The sequence below is a fragment of the Onychostoma macrolepis genome, chromosome 08 (genome assembly GCF_012432095.1).
Source record: "Onychostoma macrolepis isolate SWU-2019 chromosome 08, ASM1243209v1, whole genome shotgun sequence".
Classification (NCBI taxonomy): domain Eukaryota; kingdom Metazoa; phylum Chordata; class Actinopteri; order Cypriniformes; family Cyprinidae; genus Onychostoma; species Onychostoma macrolepis.
This window is the reverse complement of record NC_081162.1, coordinates 10620738-10645055: the sequence shown is the minus strand read 5'-3', so window position 1 is coordinate 10645055 and position 24318 is coordinate 10620738. Positions and strand designations below refer to the sequence as shown.

The 24318-nt window shown below is 37.0% G+C and overlaps 1 long non-coding RNA gene across 4 annotated transcripts in view; it reads right to left on the bottom strand.

The window, feature by feature from the left end:
- The window catches only part of LOC131546327 (uncharacterized), a 75448-nt gene extending 73739 nt beyond the window's left edge, over nucleotides 1–1709 (bottom strand). For all 4 annotated transcript variants that reach the window (XR_009272655.1, XR_009272654.1, XR_009272657.1 and 1 more), the window contains exons 1-2: nucleotides 1549–1709; nucleotides 716–884 (exon numbers count right to left, since the gene is read on the bottom strand). This is a non-coding gene — a long non-coding RNA (uncharacterized LOC131546327). The remainder of the gene's footprint in view (nucleotides 1–715; nucleotides 885–1548) is intronic.
- Nucleotides 1710–24318: the final 22609 nt, after the last annotated feature.

Genomic DNA, 24318 nt, shown 5'->3' with positions numbered 1-24318 from the left:
AAGAGCGGGACTGCTTGAGATTTATGTCCAATGGCTTAGTGACTCCTAAGGGAGTCTGTGTCATTTCTTTATTCCAATGTGCAGAGTGGGACAAACTCAGCTTTTTACACCACGTTATTAAGAGTCAGACATCTGTAGACAACAGGATATTGTTTTGAGTACAAAGATATATTGTATTTGAGTTTAGGGTGTGGTGTTACATTATTAAGGACGGTGCATTAGTGTGTATCCTTTTTAATAATGTAACTCCACACCCCAAACAACAATATATCTGTTGACATGCATAACTAATGCATTAGATATATATTACTTGATACACATTGCATTGCATATTTCCAGGCAGTTCAAATAAAGACAAATCTAATCATATCAAATAAAGGCAAAAAGCCAAAAATTAATATTATATTAAAATTAATATTATATATATATATATATATATATATATATATATATATATATATACTTGTTAGGTTAATATGAGAAGACTGCAGTAACGCAGTATGGCAATGAAACTCAAAATGTGAGCATAATGACTTAAGTGCACACAGACTATAACCAATAGAATTTAAAAAAGTGAAAAAGGCATGGCATAATCAAAAATTCATGCCATTTACACCCGTGGGGCAATTTTATTCAAAACAGTCAGTTTGCAATGTGTGTAAAAGCTTCTTGAGTCAGGTCCAAACAGAAAGACTGGCTCCAAAAGCAACATTACCTCCACGTAAGAAAATTCACCCTTCACAGCCTGCGTCTTCCCATCATACACCTGTTTGGCTGAGCGTGCCAGCTCGGATCCCTGGACCGCTCGCCGCTCACTCATGTGAGGAGAGCACAGGTTGTCCACGCTACTGCCCTCGGGCACTGCAATGTGTTCACAGCCCCGGCTGGGGAAAAGAAACGAGGGATGAGAGGGCTAGGAAGAAAGGATTAGAGAAACAATGCTATGGCCTTCATGTCTTGCTGAATGAGGACATTAAAGAGGTGAATCTAACATTGAACCTTTCACAATATTCCCTGCACAGAGATGTAGGGGTCATGGTCTTATAAAATGGCATCTGTAGCACTATCCAGACAAAATTTGATTTCTAAAAAACATTTGAATTATAATTATTAACAAAGGATGTGATTTCATGTACAGATACGGTCATGCACTGGATGCCTGCATATGTGACACATTAGGCCAAAATAATTGAAACATCATTTGTATATGATGGTTGGTGAAAACAAACAGGAACAGGAGACTGGTAGCAGTGCATTAGGTCGGTGTCACAGGAAAATAAATACACATGAAACTATAAGTCAGCAAACTAAGGAGCCTTTACATAAGGTTCTCTTGAGCTTAAAATCTCTTGACTCAGCGCAGCGGAATAAAAAAGAAAGCAAGAAAGTTCTTCAACTTGACAGTGTCTTAAAAAAAAGTAGCGCTATTAAAGACGCCGCTAACGAATATTTATACAGAAAAAATGATTTAAAATGATTAAAACGCATTCCGTGTGAACCCTATATTAACCGTCAGCAAATTAAGCTGAATATGAGTTTTTACTGCACCTGTTACGGCTCATGGATGACAGCCAGATTCAAACTCGTTGTGTTTCCAGGGGAAGGACAGCTGGTCATGCTAGTAGAAGGTGACTAAGGAGAAAGAGAGAGTAAATTTATATGAAAGGAAATCGTGAACATTCAACGTGTCCTTCGCTCCCCACAACCGCTTCAAGTTTAACGATGGCGCGCTCAGCTTCCTGCCGCTGCCCATATATGGAGTGCCTGCTGTGACCGCGCGAAATGATTGACAGGTAGAAAGTGCCTCAAAAGCCACTTTTTATTTTACTGTTTACTACAGAGATTGGCGGTAATATATTTTATTAGGGAGTAGGATCATTTTCTGCATGCCATTCCTTAAAAATGCCCACAGTGCCTTTAATGAAGTGACAATTTCTGGTGTGGAAAAATACCTAAATTTATCACTGGCCTACACCCAGTGGCTAAATTTGGAGTTAGTATAATCAAGTGCAATTTTGTATCAAACAATTAAAGCAAAAGGTTACACCTTATATTAACCTGGTCAAGCACTGATAATACTATTACACCAAGATCAAAAGAGATGCCTGTTCCCCTAAATGGAGGCTTGAGGCTTATGAGTATGGAAAGTCAATTACTTCCCATTTACAAGCTATTTCAAAATACAAAATTATAATCTAAAAATGCACAATTATAATCAAAATAATCTGCAAATGGAGAATTTTTCAGAAAACTGGCATTTTGTCCTGACCAGCCTGAACCACGAAACCAAACCCTGAGTTGGTTAAAGTACAGTGCTCTGTCAGTGCTGTTTTACATCAGTAAAAACGCTAATTTACCGGAGGTAAGTAGTCCAAATCTATCCAAATAAAATGGAACAGTGCTTGTCCACTTTTTTAGCAGCTCTTATTTCTGAACTATTTTTCCCATAGGGCTTTTTAAAGAGTCTTCATTTAAGCGTTAAGAGTTAAGGCACAAACCAAACAAGCTACAAGGTGAAAAATAGCAAACTTTAATTTGAAGCAAAAAAAAAAAAAGAGAGAAAAGAAAATTGAAAATCAGACAAAGATACAAGACTGTGTACCTAACTTCTTCTTTTTTTAAAATAGTATAGTATGTATGTATATATTGTGTTTTGCACAGTTTGCTTGCTTCAGTTCTGATTGGTGGAGGCTACTCTGTTGAATCATGGGTAATGTGTTTTGTAACTAGAAATTCTACCATTAAATAAGATTATTTAAAAAGTAAGCTGAAATAATCATTCAATATCATTTCCCTTATGGAAAAAATGAACAGGATTTTTACTTCGGAAACCCGACTGTTGCACACTAAGGACTGATTTCAGCATTAGGGCCTAGAGATTCATGGGATTCTTACTTTGTTTCTTTCTCTTCGTGGTGGAGTACATTATATATTGTGTAAATCCCTCTGGCATGGTCCTACCTGACAGCACGCTCTGTGCTCTATATGATGGTTAATCTTCATAAAACATCAATGGCTTCCTGTATTCCACACACCCCAATGATTTCACCATTAAGATCTGCTTTTATGACAAATACAGTGAGGCTGATGGGAGCTCATATATAGCACACTGACAGACAGGAGTGAGTTTGAATGTTTTAAACTACTAACCCATAGACACATTAACATGATAAAATATGTACAGACTCCTAGAGAAAATGAATATGTTGAATTAAACCAGACTTGTTGAGGATGCTCCTGTTCTTTTTTTGAACCATCCGTGGTGCTTTTCTTCGGCATGGCGGTGTAGCAGCGACTGCTGCATTTATCACAGGGATCTACAGTGAGTGGAAGACAATAGCTAATGAGAGCTTGCTCCCCGTTGGGCTGGAGCTCCAGACAATGCAACAACATCTGTGTTGGCGTGCTGAAGTGCCTCTTCCCCAGAGTCACGGGACAGGGGGGGGGGTTGGAGGCAGCAGCCTCACCTGTCCTGTGTTTCCAGACACCCCCCTTCCTCCCAACCCCCACCCTCCTCCATCCTTCTCCTTATTCCCTTCATTCCTTCCCTCCATCAGCCTGCCGATCGAGGAGCCAAGCTTGTTGAGGGGACTCCCAGGTCAAATCCATAAAGCATCTCCCGCCAAGGTCACTGCTCACGCTTGAAACCCGAATCCCAGAAAAGAAACATTTAAAACGTCAGGAGTTTTGAGTTAGCACTGCGAGGAGAGAAGGATGGCCTACCCCAAGAGAGAGAGGGAGAGAGAGAGAGAGAATGTGCGAAAAATGAGAGAAGAAAACCAGGTGCGTACTTCAGTTTTAAGTGATGTTTAATGAATGGGCCCCCAGGGTGGTTTAACACATGAACGAGGCTCTACATTTCCCCCTTTCCCCCATGGAAATGCACTGGACACACACATGATTCAGGGACTGAGGAGTGCAGGCTGTAAATATGTCAAGTTCTCTTGCGGTTTGAGGATAACTCAGGAATTGCACTCGGACTGCCACCTTGGTATGTGGATCGTCACAATCCAAAACACAAACTTTTGCTCTCAAACTCTATCAAAGCCAGAACTTTTACCTCAGTGGAAAAATGAACATAAGAGGTTTATTTAGGATGCCAAAGTTTTCTCTCTTTTTCCCCTTAAGAAGGGATAATGTACTGTCAAATGATCATCCGCTCTTGAATCACCATATATCTTACTGTTCAAAAGTTTGGGGTCTATACTATTTTTTTATGTTTTTGAAAGAAGTTTCTTATGCTCACCAAGGCTGCATTTATTTAATGGAAAATAAATAAATAAATATATAAATAAATAAAACTAATAATGGGGAAATATTATTACAATTAAAAATAACTTTTCTATTGTAATATATTTTAAAATGTAATTCATTCCTGTGATGCAAAGCTGAATGTTCTGCAGTCATTAATCCAGTCTTCGGTGTCACATGATCCTTCAGAAATCATTCTAATATGATGATTTGCTGCTCACGAAACAAATCAATGTTAAAAACAGTTTGTGATGCTTCATGTTTTTGTGGAAACCATGATGCATTTTTTTTTTAGGATTTTTTGATGAACGGAAAGTTAAAAGAATAGCATTTATTTGAAAAATATGTATTTTTTGGTAACATCATGAATGTCTTTAAGAAGTATTAATACTTTTAAATTTAAAAGTCTTAGTATCGTTCAAAAACAGATTGACACCAACATTTTAAACAGTACTGTATATAAATACTATACTAATAATTATAGTGCAGTTCCTTCCCTCTCTCTCTCATTATGTATTAGTTTATATTAATACTATACTAAAATGTACAGACATGCAATATTCATTTGCAATTATTTTATTAGTCAAGTTGTAGATAATGTAGATACTAAACATAGGTTTTCAGGAGGAATGGTCAGTTATACACAGTGTTCCCATGAACAGCAACCACTATTCAGAAATGTTTGACCACTCAATGATGCAATCATTTGGAATAACCCCTTACATTTAGCCACCAAAATCTGAATATTAAGAGGAAAATTACACTGTTTTGTCACGTTTTTATGCAGAATGGTTGATATTGTAAATGATGATGTGACACCTGAACTGTTTGTCAGAAATATGCAAGAAAAATTTCTAAACAATTTCACTGTCATTGGAACAAAATTCATGCAAAATACTGTTTTACAGCCAGTTACATCATATGGAAAAGAATGACTTGCTCATTCATTTCTAAAATACATTTTCATTTTGGGATATCACAGTGAAGCTTATTAATACAAAAGCATTAATTAGTTATCTATGCTGAACCTTATTAAGGCTTCTTACAGAGGCCTGTATAATCTCACACACCTTATATATGAATTAATACATTAATACCTGTAAACAGTCATAAAAACTTTACCTGTGCTGCATCTCCCACCTTCAACTCCAAGAGGCACACTCAGGCTGTGACCCCTGTAAAGGACGGAGAGGAAGTGGTTGGTAATTAAAATGCAATCTCCACCACTTCAACCCCCCAGAGCGGGGCACGCCGCAACAGCGGTGTCGCCCAGGAGCCCGAGGGCGTGAGGTGCCACCTGCCCAGCCGTGCCACCTGCGCCCATGTCCTCCCTTCATTAAAGTGTGTATTTATACCACTCCTGCTGGCCCCCCGCTCCGCAACCCCACCCCACCCCCCACGCGGGATTCTCGTCTGCTAAAGCGAGGCTTTATTAGAATTAATGTGCTGCCGCAGAGACGCATGGGCAGGCCTGGATCTGGGGTGCCAGAGGAGAGGGTCCCCAGCCCTTGTACTGTCACTTTGAATAAAAGCGGCTGGGCAAGCTGAGCATGGAGATGAGCGTGGACGGGCACATGACAGCCATGTTTTCCACTGGGCAGAGGGGAAAGCAAAGTATTTTTTCTGTACAATCTGCTCCCATGCACATGACGAGCTGTCACGTGCATGGAATAGATGATCAGATTGAGCGCAGGATTGAGCAAGTTTCGAATTTGATTGGTCAGTATGTTGATTTCTGGCTACGCAGTAAAGTTTAGTTAAATTCAAACTTGAACGTTTCTTCGAGTTCAAGCACGTTTATGTCGTAGGGGTTGATTTTTATTACAGTCAAGGGCCAGTTGCATAAATACAGCCATTATGTTAAGTTTTAAGACCTAGGCTATGAACTAGCTGTTACCCAAAGTATAATCAGTATACTTTTTATTACAATCTAAGTGTTAACGCAACTGACGACCAGTCTTAAAGTTAAAAAACTACTTAATTTTTAAACACCTTTTTAATCTTAAAATATTCAAATCCATTATAAAAATATTAATTTTGATGTTTAACACTATGATAATCCAAACTAAAAAAGAAAAAGCATCAATTTGTATTGTGTAATGAGCCAAGAAAGCCTTTAGGAGCCATGGATTATTATAATATTTCTTTCTTGTTTTCATGTTATGACAACTTAATTTTCTCATCATCTCGACATAACTTAATATTCTTGTGATCTTAACAAAAAAAACAAAAAAAAAGCTGTTTTCTTGTTATCATAACTTAAAGGGATACCAAAAATGAAAATTCTGTTATTAATTACTCACCCTCAAGTCATTCCAAACCCGTAAGACCTTTGTTCTTCTTTGGTACACAAATGAAGATATTTTTGATGAAATCCGAGAGCTTTCTGACCCTGCATAGACAGCAATGCAACCACGTTTAAGGCCCAGAAAGGTGGTAAGGACATTGTTAAAATAGTCCATGTGACATCAGTGGTTCAACCTTAATTTTATGATACTTTCTGTGCACAAAGAAAACAAATTTCTTCTTCAAAAATGTCTTCTCCTATGTCAGTCTTTGTCACGCAGTACTACGACGCATGCGTGCAGTGCTGCTGACAAAGGAGCCGGCATTCTGACGTAGAACGTCCTTCTCTCTTAGTTCATCGTCTGTATAGTCTGGTTCAAATAAGTAAGGCTGGGCAAAAAAATGCAAGTCGTCATCTCTGTTGAAATCTTCAGACGTTTCTGAAGACCGTTTTATGTTCAGCATGCATCTTCCTCTGCTTGTATACAAGGCACAGCACATCAGGTTCCTGCATCAGCAGCACTACATGCATGCACTGTGGTGCTCTCTTGAACACACGGCAAAGACTGACACGGAAGAGAAGAAATTGTTGAATAAAATCTTTGTTTTTGTTTTCTTTGCACACAAAAAGCATTCTCGTAGCTTCAGACCATTACGGTTGAACCACTGATGTCACATGGACTTAACGATGTGAATATGGTAGTTCCTTTGCTCTCTTTGCAGGGTCAAAAAGCTCTTGAATTTCATTAAAAACTATCTTAATTCGTGTTCCGAAGATGAATGAAGGTCTTTGGAACGACATGAGGGTGAGTTATTAATGACAAAATTTTCATTTTTGGGTGAACTAACCCTTTCATTTTCTTATGATTGTTTTTATTTTACAATTACTGTTTGATTATGAAACAAAATGCACCGTGAACACAACATTCATGCACATCTATTGACAGATAAACTGTGCTCTCTTATTTGTTGTTAATGTTTTGGATATTTCAGCAAAAAGTTTGCTTCACTTAATAAAGTCTACAATAAACTAATTAATATAGTCTAATTAATCCCTTCTGATTTTTTGTTTTGTTTTTTTCCAGAGACAGCACACTACACATATTATGTGTTTAATTAAAATGGTTAAATATGATAACAGAGGATTCAACATGGCAAGCATAGGCAGAGTGCTATCAGAAAACAACTCTAAATTGTTTTATTCATAATACAAGATAGGCCAAAAAATTGTCATAAAATCTGACCATTACATGCATGACATCTTCTGATCAAAACAGACCCATGATGTGATGACATCCTTACTGCTTTATGTATTCAGTATTTTATTATTTCATTTGGTTAGTCTACATTTAGTGCTGCTGTTTGAAAACAACTTTTGTCATGGCAAGATTACAAGAAAATGAAGTTGTGATCATGAGAATATAACATGTCGAGATCACGAGAAAATGAAGTTGTGATCAAAACAAGAAAGAAAAATAATAATAATCAATGGCCTCTTAAAGCTTCCATAGCATTTCCATGTCCGACTCGGAAATTCAGCATTCATCAGTAATGTACAATTGGGCCTAATTGGAGACAGCCGCAATACATAATGCAATTATTGAAGAAGTTTCCACATTATTGTTCTGAAATGTGTTCATGTGGTCAATAAGTCACAAACGCCGGGGCAATGGAGAAGCTACGTGTGAGCTTGCGATGCTTAAAAGGGCATTTCAGTCAAGTCATTATCATTCCACCACACCAATTAGACACAAATAACCTCCATACAACTCTATTCTGAGAAAGGGCAATCTGCGGCATGCCGTACTCTTGCACCGTAGCCTAATCCACATTTCATGTGCACACTCACTGCTTCACACCCACCAAGACACTATTGACTTCATTAGTGTTAAAAATGGCTAGCATTTTATAGGCAGATGTAGATTTTAGCATTATTAGCCCTCTGTAATGTTCTCCTAAAGGGCGCGTGAGGCAACCAATTAAACTAGAAACTCTGAGAGAGAACAGACAGGGGAACTCTGAAAGATAATATTTACCCCCCCACACCCTCCGGAATGTGACTGTATTTTATTTCCTGAGGAATGAATAGCTCGCATTGGCCTTATCAAATGGAAAAATCAAAGAGGGTATATGGATTCCACGCTCGAAAATAATACAATGCCCACTTCGCTGGGATTGCCTCAGATTGAATTGTGAGATTACACGGTAAGTACCTGAGAGAAGACGCACATAATCTTTCCATTACCACACAGATGTCTCGCTAACATGGTCACTGAGTTTGACGTATCTTTATTTCTGCACACATTGGGTCTCTAACTGTATGTACACATGTATTTGTGTGGGAGCATTTTAATACAGTAATTACTGTATGTTGAGTCAGTGAATTTAAACTTCAGTGTTTCTTTAACTACAGGCACTTTTATGCCACAGGGGTTGATTTTTATTACAATCATGGGCCAGTTGCATAAATACAGCCATTATGTTAAGACTTAAAAACTAGTTTGACAAACTAGCAGTTAGCCAAGAGATTTGTCTTACTTAGTTTTTATGCAACTGGCTTAAAATATAAAAAAAGTAATGACCAATTTTGCTACTTTTAAACACCTTTTATGTATACTTTCAATCTCAAACTAATAAATTCCATGATACAAATATGAATCATGACATTTATGATCATCTAAAATACTGATATAAACATAAATCATTTCAGTCATTACTGTGAGAAAAATATTTTTAACTATTTTGTAGCATAGTCCTTTGGATAAACACCTGACCATACTGAAAAAAGGCTTATTTTTGAAGAATACACCTGTTCATGTGAGCACATTTTATACACAAAGTAAAAACATTTATGCACGAATATTAATAAATGACACCCCAGTTATGTTTCTAAAGCAGCGCTTCTATACCAGGGATTCAAGGGGGCCTCAATAAGTCTTATGAATTAATCAATGAATTAATTAAAATAAGCTAAAACCACTCAAATTCAAGATATTTCTTATTTTATTTCACCCCCTCAACAACATTTGTCTTTAAAGAACCAGGATGTGAAAAAGTTTGGCTTCAAGAATTGAAAAAGTAATGGAAATAAATAAAATGTAATTAAAAAAAAAAAAAAGAATAATTAAATTTTTTTTGTGAGAAATTGTGAGTATTTTTAATAGTTTATAATATATAATATAATATAAATATATTTATTGCATAGTGCAGCCTCTCCCACCTTTAGTCTTTATTTAAAGGCATCTTAATATGGCATTAAAATGGAATTTATAAACAAACACGGCCTGCCCTGAGAGTGGTCGGCGTGAAGACCTCAGCGAGTGAAATAAGCTAAACGCAGCACCAGTGTGAGGTGTAGAGGGATCCAGACGCCCGCTTTCCTCCCCTGCTCTGCGGTCTCAGTGCTGTTACAGTGCTGTCACTTCTCATTGGCTGTGCCGGTTTCCATTGGGTGCCACCACCTCAACAGGGGCATCACTGCTGATAGAAAACACAGCGTGTGATTTGTGAACTCTCACCGTCTTTGTAATTTCATCAGGGTAATGGGATTATATTTCAAATCACCGCTCCTTTCTTCATTACACCTCTAAGCTCCTCTGACAGACCAAAAAACTTAAATAAAATGTGCGCGTCAGCCCCGCTTGACTTCGCCCGCCGCTCGCACTTGATTAGACAAACAGCGCGGAACACGAAGGGGGGAATAATGTGCTCATTTATTCATTTTCCCGACGAGTCACAATAGATTTTTAACGACCGATGTCTGACCTCCCTTAGGTCCCCCGTGCTTAGGAGGGTTAATAAAGCCCAACAGTCTGGAGCTGAGAGGAAGTGAGCGAGAGAGCGCCGAAGAACAGGAAAAGACCGGGCTCCCGCAACAATATAAAGACAGCCACGTCGCAGGCCCCAAAACAAACTGCCACTCCTTCCTCCATCTTGCACACCACCACCCTAGAGAGACGGAGAGAAGAAAGAGAGACAGAGGGATGGAGAGTTAGACTGCTTTTCCACTTAGATTCCAATTCCACTGGTCTCTGAGGGACAATTAAAGGCAGTGTGGTAGAAGTGGATTCTTTTCTGTGAGCTCTCTGGCGTGCATGTTAAAAGTTTTTCCCCTGATATCACTGACACGGAGACTCTGTAGCGACAGGGTGGACGGGAGAGATAGAGCATGGAGGGGGTGGGGGGGGAAGAGAAACTTGCATCTTAAAAACAACCGACTTCTAGACCTTACCAGTGGAGGGTAATGAATGTTTAGCAGGACCAAAACTTGTTTGGTTTTTAGAGGCCTTGAGGGAGAAGGAATTTGTGTGATGATGGTAGCATTGTGACAGAGGCTAATAAGCGTAGTGTGTACTAGAGTGCAATATTGTTTTAATACAAAAATGTTTAAACAAAGATTCTTGGAGTACATTTTACAAAAAAGTACTATTTTCTGCTTCAAAACTTGTTACTTGCTCTTTCTTTGTACTTATTTCTGAAATCTACTAGCAATTTCTGAGTAAAAATTTTCCAAGTAATATTTTTTTTCCTCTCCACTAATAGAAATAGTTACAGGAGAAGCTGAACCATCAAGCTTGTGTTGTCAAAGCAACACATGGACAGGAACAGGGGTGCGTTTCCCGTACAATGACATAACTCGCTGATTAACCACCACAGTACTATGCATTGTTGTGGAAATAAACTAGCTAGTCACGACTGTTTCCCAAACACGGTCGCATGTCATTTGAACCACATTAGTTCAACAATATAGGGCCGTCATTAATGACGTCATGTGCACGTGGTGGAGTAATACCTTCTGCTAATTAATTGACTCGAGATTTCTAAGATGCTGCTGTATTGAACATGGTACCTGATGATGACTTTAATATTTTTGTTCCCTGTCATATTTGATGTTTGATTCATCGCGGGTTCCCGCTTATGTCATACTCTGGGGTTCCCTCCACACTCTTCAAAAATGGAGCTTATTGAGGACATGCTCAAATATATTAAATTACATATATATTTTAAATGGAAGATATAGATTTTACTGCATATTAGCTTGCTTATTGTTCCCATGAACATAATTTATTTAAGTCCATACTAACTACTAACTATGCTTCTAAACACAGGTCGAGAGCTGTAGTTACAACCATGTAGGTTTGCGATGCTGTTTATGAGTGTTCATTTGAACTATAGTTTCGGGAAACACTGAATCATTGAACGATGTTGATAACGACAGAACTTGCGACCATAGTTGGTGACCATAATAATGCTTTTGGGAATCGCACCCCAGAGCGGGAACCTGACCAGGTAAAGTTAGGCTGCAAATAAAACACCCTAATTTACATAACCAATTCGAAACATAGTACATAATACAGAAACTTGAATTTGATAATCATTTTTGTGAATCTGTTCAAGTAAATGAATCAACCAAACAAATTGATTCACTGGACTGAATCTGTGATTCAGTGATACAACCAGTGAAAAGTCCCAGTGCTTTTGGACTGTATTTTAACAACACTCAGCCAATAAGATCTGAGGACCAGAACTAACTGTTGAAAAGTTCTAATTAAATAATTATTTGAGTTTCAGATAGTACTGTCTATTCTCTCTGAAGCTTCCTTTATCTGATAGGGTGTCCTGCTATTATCAGGATCCTCTTGGGTGTTTAACGATCACATAATTTTTCCATGATAATGCTAAAGACTTTGAAATGGCTTGTGATGTTGACACACTGAACTTTAAAGGCCACTCAAGAAGCAAAGACCATTAACAAACTGGCATGAAGTGACACTGGGTGTCTATTTAAAAGACAGAACAGAAATTTTATCCTGGCACTCTTGGCATTTGAATATATTAATGGGTTAATGCAGATGGCAATGTCCTCATAAATGTCCTGGCAAATGCCTGAATCCTGATCTTATCATGTCACACCTCTTCCATAATAGATCACAAAAATGAACATGCACAAAGCCATTCAAAGCAATTTGCTAGTGCACAGACTTCTGCTTTCACATTTCTCAGACACTTTTCCATCCACAGTGACTAACAGTGAAATTACATTGCTAGCATCATGTGCTACCAGATGAGCTAACATACTTGAAGTGCGCTTAAATGTACACTCTCAGAAATAAAGGTACTAAATTTGTCACTGGGGCGGTACCTTTTCAAAAGGTACATGTTTGTACCTAAAGGGTCCATTTTGGTACCTTAGAGGTACATATTAGTACTTAAAGTGTACATATTTGAACCTAATAGGTACAAAAGTGTACCTTTTGAAAAGGTACCGCCCCAGTGACAGCTTTTGTACCTTTATTTCTGAGAGTGTATTGAATATATTCAAATCTTGAAAGTATATTTTTATACTTTTGTACTTTCAGATATTATAATATTCCTGAAACAAAAGGGAACTTTTGTTTAAAAGGCAACTTTTAATGAAACACTTGAGTACACATTAATGACTATTTTCATAACACACTTTTTATAAAGTGCACTTTGTAAAAAATGTAAAAAGTTTTACTTTAAATTAATATTATGTTAATAATCTTTTATAGTAGTACACTTTTTGACTAACATACTGTAGCACATGTACTGTTATTATATTAATATAAATTCAGCTGTAGTAGTGCATTATTTGATATTACATTTAAGTTATATTTTAAATGTAATAAATTGCAACTTCATCATTACAGTATATATTAAATGTATATTTAAATACATGACACACAAGTTTTAATAGAAATTATATATTTTATATTTTGCATGTCAGTCAATATTTTATGTTTTGCATATTAAGTATATTTTAGTTACCAGAAATGCTTGTCGTTCCACATTATAAAATTACATATAAAAATGTACTTAAAATCCTACTTACGTGGGTCAAAAAGCACTCTTAAGTTCAACTAATGTCAATTAATATAAATTAATACATATAATACATTTTTATTTAATTGCAAAAAACATGCAATTAAGTGTTCAAAAGCATTCCATTTAATTTATATAATTTATATTAATTAATTTTTTTTCCATATATTATTTTAAAGTAAAATATTTCCATAATGTGTACTCTTTTAAAAGTACGCTAAAATGTCCTTATTTAACTGGCATCTGAGTGGAGTGGGGGGAAAAAATACTATGATATCATAATTACATCATCTGCTATGGACTTATCTTTAAATATATGCTAAATGCTAAAATAAGTTTCATCATTGCATCATTGGCACAACGAGCCATCCCGTCATCAGATGTGCATTTAAGTCGAAAATCTAATGTATTATAATGTCTCCTTCGGATCTCATTCATGACTTTAAAACAATGAGCGCTCGACAGGCAGCCAAGCTTATTCAGAGTGGAAAATGAAATATATCCATTCGCTTTTCACCCCCCTCTCAACATCTATGCATCATTTTCATCTAATTGTTCCCTCTATTCTAGCAGCTCTTTGTCAGGGGCCACATGGGAGAGGGGAAAATTACAGACTACCTGATAATTAGCAAAGTTCACAGTAGAACTTGGATCTGTACAGAACTAGCGGCTCCACGCTAGAGCCGGCTTTCTCTTAGCAACTAATTAAGTCCGCCTCTGAGGGCTCCTACTGTGGCGGAGGTACATGCTGCAACAGCAGAATCCAAAAAAAAGAGAAGAGAGAGAGAGGAAGGAAGAAAGAGAGAGAAATAGTTAGACTTGCTTTCGTCTTTCTTTAAACCGAGAAATAAAACTGACTCTAATGCTCCTGGTGTTTTATTATTTGTTTCAGACGTAAATGGATTTCTTTCGCAAATGGAAGTATCAGTGGTGGTCACCATTACACACCATTCCAAACAGTGAGGCTTGTTCAGCTCATGACACACTTTAATTATTATAATGGCATTATCCATATCCGTCGATGTAACACGGAGAGAAGGAACAGCTGAGCACAGTGGGCGTTAAGCGCAGGTTTTTAATCTCCTGCAGTTGAATTAAGTTTCTATCTAAAGAAGACTTTATTGGTGATGCTATCATCATCACTGCAACAGATTATTAAGCGGGATGCATCATCAAATGTCATCACTCGTACACGTCGGGTGGCGAGATTATCTCCTCAGGGGCCTTATTGGATATAATTATGATTTTTGTGTTTGTTTGTTTTCATATAGTTCGACATTTTCGTACCCTGCTGGGCAGAGCGATGTTTTGCGCTGAAGTGCCGTGTGCAGCATGTCGCTTCCCTCGGAGTGTGTGCTAATACATACTATGAGGGCGAAGGAAAAAATTAAAACAAATTTCATGTAAAATGGTGTAAAGGTTTCTCTAATTAAACCCAGATCACAAAATGTGATCATCAGTGGAATATAGATAAATGGATAGATAGATAGATAGATAGATAGATAGATAGATAGATAGATAGATAGATAGATAGATAGATAGATAGATAGATAGATAGATAGATAGATAGATAGATAGATAGATAGATAGATAGATAGATAGATAGAGATGTTATATAGAAAAATACAAAGAATTATAGATAGATAGATAGATAGATAGATAGATAGATAGATAGATAGATAGATAGATAGAGACGTTATATAGAAAAATACAAAGAATGATAGATAGATAGATAGATAGATAGATAGATAGATAGATAGATAGATAGATAGATAGATAGATAGATAGATAGATAGATAGATAGATAGATAGATAGATAGAGATGTTATATAGAAAAATACAAAGAATTATAGATAGATAGATAGATAGATAGATAGATAGATAGATAGATAGATAGATAGATAGATAGATAGATAGATAGATAGATAGATAGATAGATAGATAGATAGATAGAGACGTTATATAGAAAAATACAAAGAATGATAGATAGATAGATAGATAGATAGATAGATAGATAGATAGATAGATAGATAGATAGATAGATAGATAGATAGATAGATAGATAGATACAAAGAATTATAGAAAGTAGGTAAACACCCCAGAATCTTTCTTGAAAGTCACTGCTGTGAACCAGAGGGCCAAAAGAGGACAGCTGAAGCCATCCAGAAGTGACGTCTGGGCATTTGTAGCCGTCCTCACGTGACTCCAGCGAGAGACTGTTTGTGATGCAATCCAATAGAGACACGTCTAGCGAGCGAGCAGACGAGGCTAAGGCAGAGCCAGTCATTATTTTCTGTGCAATTAGAGGAAACCTGAAGTCCTTGATAACGAGCGCAAAAAATGCCACATAATTAGAAATACACCACAAACACCATTATTGTCAGGAGAACACGGCCGTATAATGAAGCAATTATAAATGAGCGGCTGAGCTCCTGTCATTAATTTCAGCTTTTAAGGATGCGAGAAGATGAGCAGAGGCTAAATGTTTCAAAGAGAGTGAGCGCTGAGAGGGTGCTTAAGGTAGTCAATGCCGTCAAAACCACTTGAGGTTCCCCTCAACGGCCAGATAAAGCCTTAAGTGCCCTATGGAAAGACTCCTCTGAGCCCGAGCGCGAGGGGAAGAGCTTTGAGTGTTAACTCCTAAGCCATTATGGCCGTCACAAGCAGGGAGTTTATAAACGTTTGCGCACAAGTTTACGTGAGAACTGACCTTGATATAGAACCTCAGTCTTGAGCTAACCAACAATCAACCGAATCAACATAATTAAAAAGCGTTCCAGAGAGCCAGCAAAGGATTGGATTAGGCCAGGGGTCAGCAAACACGGTCCTGGAGGGCCGGTTTCCTGCAGAGTTTAGCTCCAACCCTAATCAAACACACCCAAAGCAGCTAATCAATGTCTTAGGTATACTTGAAACTTCCAGGGAGGTGTGTTGAGGCAGGACATAGGCCCTCCAGTATCAAGTTTGGTGACATGAAAAATAATGGTGCTTCACGATGCCATAGAAGAACCTTTTTGTCTAAATGGTTCCATAAAGAACCTTTAACATCTGAAGAACCTTTTTGTTTCACAAAAGGTTCTTTGTGGCGAAAGAAGGTTCTTCAGTTCAGATTATAAAAAGGTAAGGAAGAGATGGTTCTTTAAAGAACCTTTGACTGAATGGTTCTTTGTGGAACCAAAAATGGTTCTTCTATAGCATCGCTGTGAAGAACTTTTTAAGCACCTTTTATTTTTAAGATAAAGGGTTCAAAAGGGGGTTTTCACAGCGATGCCATAGAAGAACCATTTTGGGTTCCACAAAAAACTTTCAGTTAACAGTTCTTAAAAGAAACTTTTTTTTAAATTTATTGTAAAGAACATTTTGATCATCTAAATAACCTTTTTCCCACTATAAAGAACTTTATATGCATTAGAAAGGTTCCATGGATGTTAAAGCTTTTTCATGGAACCATCAATGACAATAAAGGACTTTGTCGATGGTAAAATGGGTGAGTTACACTTTTAAGAATAAAAATAAAGGTTCTTTATTGACATCTATGCTTGGGAACTTTCAGCTCTTTGTAATGGAAAAGGGTTCTTTAGATTATCAAAATGTTCTTCCCACAAACGTTCTTTTAAGAAGTGATCACTGAAAGGTACCTTGTGAAACCAAAAAAACGGTTCTTCTATGTCATCGCTCTGATGGAACCTTTATTTTTTGATTGTACGTTGCTAATCATGTTAGCCTGTAAGCTTAAAGGCAGATAGAAAGCTTAATTACAGCCACACTTGGAGGAAAGAGAAAAACTGCTCATCCACGAAAATAACTCAAACGTATTGATCTTGCTTTGAAATGCACACGCCGCTCTCCTTAAACCCCGCCAATTAAAAAAGTGGGGGTGAATTTCATTAAAATGCCACACGCTTAGCCTTGATCCACCACCACAAGCCAACCAGCGCAAACAAGCGGACATAACGCTTTATTAATGAGAATTTTTCTTCTTTGATTGCCCTCCTGTATCAAGACGATCAGCAATGAAATCCTAGGCCGCAACAGTAAAGAACGGTGAGCAGAATATGCGCTAAAGCGCCATGCGTTAAACATGAAAACGGCAGTCACTTCTTGTTCTCACACATGCACACACACACCGCATTGAACTCCAAAGACGTTGGCGTCATCCAGCACACTTAGAAATACAATCTTATTAATAGAAAGGCTGGTGCTACAGGCACACTACATCATTATTGTCTTGAGAATGCAGTGCTAGAGAAGGAGGCAATTAGGCTGAGGAAGCTGCGAGGTTGCCATTATTTTAGCATTTAATGACCAGGCGCTACGGCAGGGGCTTGATGCAGAAATGAGGGTCTCAGCTCTGAAATTATGCATTATCTGGCAGATCTTAGTGCACCCCCCTAAGACTCCCTCTCCTTCACCATGAATAAATTTACATGGGAATGCTTATTTCTCTAATTTAGGCAGTAAAATTAGAATATACAATACAAATCTACCCATGGAAGACAAGCATCTACTCACTGTTTTGGTTTTTAATGACCCTGTTTCATGTCTTCCTGCACTTTTTTCTAGTTATAGGGGTGGGGGCTGAGACAGACTTGTGGAAATGAGAATTGTATCTTTCCCCCATTAGTTTAGATACGATTTTTGAAAATGGAGGAATATTTTGAGGCCTCTATAGGAAGTTAGCCTCATATTAGTGGTAGAAACTCTTTAAAAGTGAGAACATCTTTGACTAAAACATCAAATGCTGAAGGAATGGTAACATTGCTAATGTGATGAACTAGTCTCTACAAAAAGTCATAGTCTAAAATAAAGTGTTGAGCTATTTAAGCATCACATGAATATCCAGTAAACATCTTAAATGTGAAGTGTGCACAAGTAGAATGTTTTCAAACAGGTTTTCTAAACACTCACCCTGTCTGTCATTGGTCAGTCAAACAGATAGCCCCACCCCAAACGCACACCATTGGTTGAGCCACTGTTGCTGTGCTGGGCAGGTCGGGATTCTGAAACAAATATTGTTTTGAAAACACCTCAGAGATCCAGTGTTCACACTTTTCAGGGGAGTCAAACTACAAATGGCTTATTTGGCTTACTTTGTCCATAACGCTGGGTTATGAGAATGTATTTTAACAAAATTAATGTGAATATATATATATATATATATATATACACACATATACATACATACATACATCAGTGTTGATGTTAACAAAAATTCTATTAAAAAAGATTTTTATTTAAATAAAGTTGAAATAAATTAAAATAAAAATATTAGTTGAACGTAAACTTAAACAAAAATGAAAAAAAGGTGGCAACTAGTTGAAATTAAATACTGTAAGGTTAAGCTGAAGTAGTAAAATTATTTTAAAAATGAAAATATATTAAAGTTAAATTCTATTATCTATTCTATTATTCTATTTAAAACAAAAACTAATAAAAATGACAAAAGTACACATCAAAATTACTAAAACTTAAGATTTAAAAAGTATATAAAAATAAAATCTAATTGAAATTATGAATAAATAACATAATAGTATATACACATAATACTAAAACAACACTGGTGGGTGGGTGGGTGTGTTTAGAAATGACCTATATGTAAGCAAATGTTGTGTCAGAGTTGGCATCATGACATTTATAAAAATATTTTTTAATTATGTTTTCTTTTCTCTTAAAATGCTACAAAAATCATGATCAGATTATGAGTATTTCCTCTGTGACACAGTGCATACATGAAATTAAAAAGCTACCCTTATATTTTATGGTATTATAGTTTGGGCCCTTGGCATGGAAAAGTCCAGAAACCCTCATCCTTATGTCTTATTTTTCCATAATACAGCATTAGCCGCCACGTCCTGCGACTATAATATCACTAAAACTAATTTGTCTGACTTTCTCTGCTACTTTTCATAAGCCAGACGAGTCGACATGGCCCTCGTCTGCACTGTCAGCTGGAGCTCTTCTATGAGCAGATTCCTGCATAAGAAGTTTCAGCCATCCGGTGAAGTCAGGACTGAGGAGACACGTCTCTCACTGCTAAGAGATGTTCATCATTCTTGATCTGAGTCTGTCAGGCCCTGGTGTTTTAGTGCCTCTTGCTATTAGGCAGAATTGACAGGCCAAGAAGGTAGCGAATAGCAGAAACGTGTGAAATTAAGGAGGGCATCGTGTGCGTGTGTGTGTGTATGCGTGATGGGAGAGAGCAAGTGAAGTGTAGCCGTCATTTAATCTGCAATTTATCAGTTTAGGCTGCACCTTGTTACAATGGAGTGAAATTGTTGCTGCCTTCAGGAGAGATGAGATGGCATCTCGTCTCTTCCATTGCAGCCTCTCTCTCTCATTCGCTGTTTCTCTGCATGCACCTCTTAATGTAGTCTGACAGCGGGGGGCCGGATGGAGTGGGAGAGATATGGTGGAGAGGTATTTTTTTATTGTTGTTATTATTATTTCTGAAAACCCTCAATTAATATATAGCATTGTCATCCCCTCCATGGGCGAGCGGCTATAGCTGTGTGACAGAGAGAGAGAGAGACGCCTGTGGAGGCTTGTGTGTCATCTAGGGCCGAGGTCACACACTCAGGTCGGTTGCTTCGGGAACATACTCGCACAAACATACACACACATCTCTTCTATAACACTGAGAACATTCATTTCAGGGCAATCAATGCTTAATTGGCATTTTTCCCATTAGGCCTCTCTATTAATGTCTTTTTAAATCAGATTTGTATGAGTTGTGAGCTAGTTCATGTTAGATTTCCCATTTTAGAAGCCTAATCGAATTACCTCATTGGGCTTCTGTGGAATGGTATTTTTCTATATCCATGACAATATTCAATTTAAATGGCCTCCCTGCTAAACAGGTTGACAAGCATAGTGTATTAATCTTAGCACAGTGTCTCCTGAAATGACATGCAATCTGCAACCCGCTTAGTTGCATTTACGCGCACGGACGTTTGCGAATGAAGTGTCTATCATGACGTGGAAAAAAACTCCACCCATGGTTTTGGTAAAAATCGTTGTCCGGTTTTGTTTTGCAGTACTAAGCACCACTTTTTAAAAATAAAATTATTAGTTGCATTCAGCAAGGATGCATTTAATTTATTTTAAAGTGAGAGTACCCATGGTGAGATCCATGGATTTGATATAAAATATGTGTTGTCTAGTTTTGTTTTGCAGTACTAAGTACTACTTTTTTAAAGAAATTAATAAATAGTTCAGCCATGAAACTCTATGGCGCAAGCTGACGGGTTGTTAACGTAACTGATGATATTCAGAGAGTTAAACGACTTGGCACAAGCTGATTGGTTCATGCTGGACATGCAGCCAATGAGTTTAATGCCTTGCATTTATATGGCTGGCTAGTATCCACTGAGATTCCTGCAGCGTGCTTTCAGAGTTCTCTGAAGCCCTCCACCTTCCCCAGCTCCACCTGTGTAGATCTGCTACAGGTTATTTTATATGCTATTTGTGCAGCAGCAGTATGTCTTAAATACTCACGGCACCGTATCACCATATGCATTGGCAGTAGCAAGTTCCTGTACTTGCTTGCAGCAGCAGCAATAATATACAACTACAGCAATAACCAACAGCAGCAGCAATTCAGCAGCAGTGTAGCAGATCTATTCCGCCACGACCAAATACATTAACATTGTCATATCCATCACCATGCTAAACTTTTCCGAGAGTTGTCATGACTGAAATACCTTTATTCAGCAAGTATGCATTAAATTTATCAACAGTGACAGTAAATAAATTATAATATTACAAAAGATTTGTATTTCAAATAAATTTGTGAATGAAGTGTCTATCATGAGCTGGAAAAAAAATCCTCAGAGCAATGCCACATATAGTTTTGGTATAAAACATTATGGCCTGGTTTCACAGGATGGGCTTAGACTAAACCAGGATTAGGCCATAGTTCAGTTAGGGCATTTACCCCTGGTTTCACAGACAAGGCTTAATCCTAGTTCCCGACTGAGCTGTTTTAACTGAAAGAAACTTGTACTAACTGATCTTAAAATATATCAGTGCCTTTGTTTTGTCTTAAGATGTACACCAGTAATGTTTTTTTCTATGTCATGTTAATAAAAATTACTTAAATTTCCTAATTGAACAATGGTTTAGTCTAAGCCCCGTCTGTGAAACCGGGCCTTAAAGGGCTAGTTCAACCAAAAATGAAAATTCTGTCATTAATTACTCACCCTCATGTCGTTCCAAACCCATAAGACCTTTGTTCATCTTCGTACACAAATTAAGATATTTTTGATGGAATCTGAGAGCTCTCTGACCCTCCATAGATAGCAATGATATTGCCATAATCAACACAGAAACATAACAAGAACATCAGTAAAACAAAAAAAATTGTGTTCCGAAGATGAACAAAGGTCTTACAGGTTTGGAACAACATGAGGGTGAGTAATTAATGAATATTAAAAAAAAACATTACTTCTTGAGATTACGGTGCCCGCGAGGTGACATGTCCGGTTCACTTAGTTTTGTTGTGGCCACGACATCATAACTCGTGTTATTATATCATCATAACCACAAGATATTAATTTATGGGAACATCATATTAACTCGTGGGAACGTGATATTATGTCATGGCCATGACTTCTTATGTTGAAGGAACAACATATTTTTCTCGTGGCCACGAGTTCAATGCGTAAACAAACCTGCGTGACCATAGCAACCCGGGATTATCAGATATTATCATAAAACATTTTTATTAACATTAAACATTTAATTTAATATTTGTATAGGCTATTATTATTATTATTATTATTATTATTATTACTACATTAACTTATAGGGTTATATTTTTTATTTGTTATATATGCATATTTGCCCTTTCAATTTGTGTATCGCTTTACCTAGTTAACGTTTTGTGTAATTATGCTATATTTGCTAGCCTACCATATATTTTGCAAATACTGTGAATGCTTGACAATTATGCCAATAAAGTTTTGACTTTATGATTGTATTTATGCCCGTGTGTGATGATAAATGTTGTGTTTTCATTTACAAATTAAATTACGTGAATGATTAATTCCTCAACGAAACACTATGTAGTATTTGCAATTATGGTCTATTACTTAGCAGAAATAAAATGAAATATAGCCTATGTTAAATTTAAACTGCATTCCAGTAAAAATTCCAGTCAGCATAATCAAAGCTTTATTGCATGTCGAACATTTACAGTAGGCTGTTATTTACAATTCAGAACGTTAAGTAAAGAGATCGAAATGAAGGGAAAAGACTAATATCAAAATATGACCAATAATAATAGGCTAATAATAATAATAATATACAAAAATTACGGGGAAAAGACAATCAGTTAATGGATTTAAAGACTGTGGGATGGATAAAAATGTTTTCTTGTGGGCCTATTTTATTTTATGCACTTTATGTAACATTTCATGATAAACTTCGTTTGAATGCTGACTATGGCACGTAATACAGTCCGGTAGCCATGGTAATAATTTAATAATGTAATTTCTATAATAATTAATATAAAAATTTCTTAATTCTAAATAAAATATTAATAAATCCATCTCTGATAATCCCGGGTTGCTATGGTCACACAGGTTTGTTTTTACGCATCGAACTCGTGGCCACAATAAAAATATGTCGTTCCTTCAACATAAGAAGTCGTGGCCACGACATAAGGATGTTGTCAGCTCAACAAAAAGATCTCGTGGCCACGACATAATATCACATTCCCACGAGTTATGATGTCGCGGCCACAACAAAACTAAGTGAAACGACCATGTCACCTCACGGGCACCATATGAGACAAAACAATGGCACTGATATATTTTAAGATCAGTCAGTGGAAGTTTCTTTAACTTGATACAGTTCAGACTTACATTTTAGCCTTGTCTGTGAAACCGGGGGTATGAGTTTGTTTCCCAGTTTTGCTGTACTAATTTCCTTTTATTTATCCATTTATTTATTGAGAAATTAATACTTTTACTCACCAATGATGAATTGTGTTCCCCCCCAAAAAATTCCAGTGATCAGTAATAGTAATTATTATTATTATTATTATTATTATTATTACTACTACTACTAACATGAAGAACATCTAAAGAACCTTGCAAAAGGTTTCTTAGTAGGTTCTTCAAAAATAAATAAATACAAATTATAACTGATCACTGGAAAGTTTTTTGGGAAACCCCAAAATGGTTTTACTATTGCATTGATATTGGTTTTACTATTGCAAAACTCTTGGAACTTATATTTTTTAAGAGTGTAGCTTTTTACACTCTTATAAATAATGGTTCTTTACTGGTTTTAATGGTTCGATGAAGAATCTTTCCATTCTACAAAAGGTTCTTTATGGTGAACAAAGGTTATTTAGATTATTAAATGTTCCAAAGTAAGAAAAACTGTTTCTTTAAAAACTGTTCTTTGGGGAACCAAAAAAATGGTTCTTTAATGGCATCACTGTTAAATGTTAAAGGTTCTTTATGGAACCATCAATGCCAATAAAGAACCTTTATTTTTTAGGAGTGTGTGTGTTACCCAGTTTTGTTTAGCAGTCCTGCTCGTAAGACTAAGTGCCGGGGCATTAACGGTCAGCAGGACACTGGACCGAGCGTTGTGGTGCCACTATCACACAGCACTTTTTCTACAACAGCCTCTTTAATACAGAGCAAATTCACCTTTGTTATCCTGCTGGGCTGACAAGCAGGGCAGGGAAGCCAGGACCAGCCCTGTTTAATGCCTGTGCCCTGTAAAACAGCATTGCGCAGCAGAAAAGTCAGGCCTGTGTTAAATACCTGCAGGGCATACTCCAGGCAACCAGGGGAGAAGAAGAGAGAAATGGAGGGAGGAAAAAGAACTAGGGCATCTAAAAAAAGGAGAGATGGGGAACAGGAACTCTCACCTGGCAGGATTTGATGACACACATAAGTTGCAGGATGTAATTCAAACTAAGTT